Source organism: Penaeus chinensis, chromosome 9 (assembly GCF_019202785.1).
Source record: "Penaeus chinensis breed Huanghai No. 1 chromosome 9, ASM1920278v2, whole genome shotgun sequence".
NCBI classification, from domain to species: domain Eukaryota; kingdom Metazoa; phylum Arthropoda; class Malacostraca; order Decapoda; family Penaeidae; genus Penaeus; species Penaeus chinensis.
The window spans coordinates 15552681-15555180 of NC_061827.1; positions in this window are offsets into that span (position 1 = coordinate 15552681).

A 2500-nucleotide genomic window follows, 5' to 3' on the forward strand; every position below is an offset into this window, starting at 1 on the left:
CGAGACAGAGAGAACGAGACAGAGAGAAAGAGACAGAGAGAAAGAGACAGAAAAGGAGGGAGGGAGGCAGAGAGAGAGAGAGAGAGAGAGAGAGGGGGGGGGGGGGGGGGAATAAATAAATCAAGCCGAGGGAAAATCGTGTCCCATGCGCCTCGTCCAAGACACACCGCCACCGCAGTACGACGGAGATGACGTGGCCTTCAGATAAATCCAATTAAGTTTCATGATAAGGCGTTGCGGTGGCGGAGCGATCGTAGTGTGGAGGTCGTAGCAAGGTCTGGGAGGTGGGGCAGGGCAGGGGAAGCGGGGGGGGGGGGGGCGCTTAGGGGTGTCAAAGGGGGGGGGGGATGCCTGTATTCTTGTATCTCCGCTGGAATCCCACTACAGTTATATCAATCATAATTATGATAATCAATACCGTTATCATTGTTATCCTCATGTTTACCAAGTTTATCATCTATGTTTACATTATAATCATGATCATTACCCTTAACTGTTATCGTTAGTTGCAATATGGTGAAACAGCGACAGCAACAGTGGACCGGGATACCCGTCATGTGAGCGACCGCCAGCAAACACGTCCGTAACTTGTTCCTTCCCAGCCTCTCGTGTGTTCCTCTTCCTCAGTCAGATTCATTTGCTCTCGTCGAAATCAGGTCTCTCCCTCGTTTTTGTTCTTGCTTTGTTCGTGTTATTGCTGTTGTTCATATTTTGTTATCATTGTTGTTATTACTGTTATCATTCTTATCATTATTGTTATTGTTGTTGTTTCTGTTGTTCTTGATCTTGTTCTTGTTCTTGTTCTTGTTCTTGTTATCATCATCATTATTATTATAATAATTATTATCATTACTATTATTATTACTATCACTATTATTATTTTTGTTATTATTTTTTAGAATCATTATTGTTATTATTACTATTACTAATAATATTACTATTACTATTACTATTACTATTACTAGTACTATTGATATTACTATTACTACTACTATCACTATCACTATTGTTATCCTTATTATAATTGGCGTTGTTGTTATCATTTTTGTTATTATTATCATTATTATTATTATTATTACTGATTACTGTTATCAATATCATTATCTTCATTACTGCCATTATTGTTATTTTGATTTCTGTCAGTGAATTGTTATTATTATTATCATCACTATCATTATGAAAATAATCATTATTGTTATCAAGATTATTATTATCATTATCATTATCATTATAACTACCATTATAATTTTCAATACCATGATTGGTGTTATATCATTATATTTACCATCATCAGCAAAATTACCATTTATTTTTGGTAATTTTTGATTTTACCGATTATTACCAATCATTTTCATTATTATCAATTATTTCGAATTATAATTCACTTTTAACCGTATCCACCAGCCCTCATCTGTGTCTCGTATCCTTCCTTACCCTGTTTCCCATTTCCCATTTCCCTTTCTTTCTTTTATCCTCTCTCTCTCTCTCTTTCTCTCTCTCTCTCTCTCTCTCTCTCTCTCTCTCTCTCTCTCTCTCTCTCTCTCTCTCTCTCTCTCTCTCTCTCTCTCTCTCTCTCTCTCTCTCTCTCTCTCTCTCTCTCTCTCTCTCTCTCTCTCTCTCTCTCTCTCTCTCTCTCTCTCTCTCTCTCTCTCTCTCTCTCTCTCTCTCTCTCTCTCTCTCTCTCTCTCTTTTCTCTCTCTTTCTCTTCTTTCTCTCTCTCTCTCTCTCTCTCTCTCTCTCTCTCTCTCTCTCTCTCTCTCTCTCTCTCTCTCTCTCTCTCTCTCTCTCTCTCTCTCTCTCTCTCTTTCTCACTCTCTCTCTTTCTCTTCTCTCTCTTCTCTCTCTCTCTCTCTCTCTCTCTCTCTCTCTCTCTCTCTCTCTCTCTCTCTCTCTCTCTCTCTCTCTCTCTCTCTCTCTCTCTCTCTCTCTCTCTCTCTCTCTCTCTCTCTCTCTCTCTCTCTCTCTCTCTCTCTCTCTCTCTCTCTCTCTTCTCACCGGTTTTTTGCTCTATTTCCCCCTCCTCCCCCGCCCCTCCCCTACTCCCCTCTCCCTCTGATCTCCTTTGAGCCCAGTGAAGCATAACTTTGCGGAACATTCAGAACACGTAATTTTAAGCATGTCTTTGAAAAGTTCGGCGAAGTCCTGAAGCTTGGTGAAGGGAAAAAATGAGAAGGGGAGACGGACGGGGAAGGATGGGAAGAGGAAGGGAGGGAGAAGGGAGAAGGAAGGAGAGTTCCCATACCCCTCCCTTCACCCTCTTCCCCTCACTTCACCCTCTTCCCCTCCCTTCACCCTCTTCCCCTCCCTTCACCCTCTTCCCCTCCCTTTACCCCTCCTCGCCTCCCTCTCTTCCTCATCCACCTCTTCTTCTGCCCATTCATCTCTGGAGATTAACCAGAAACTTTCCTCAAGTAAGTCGCGCTGCCGTGTTCCTTCAGGGCCACTTACGGCGCGGTGGCCTGAACTTTTGTTGGGTCTTTTTTCTTTTTCCTTTTATTTT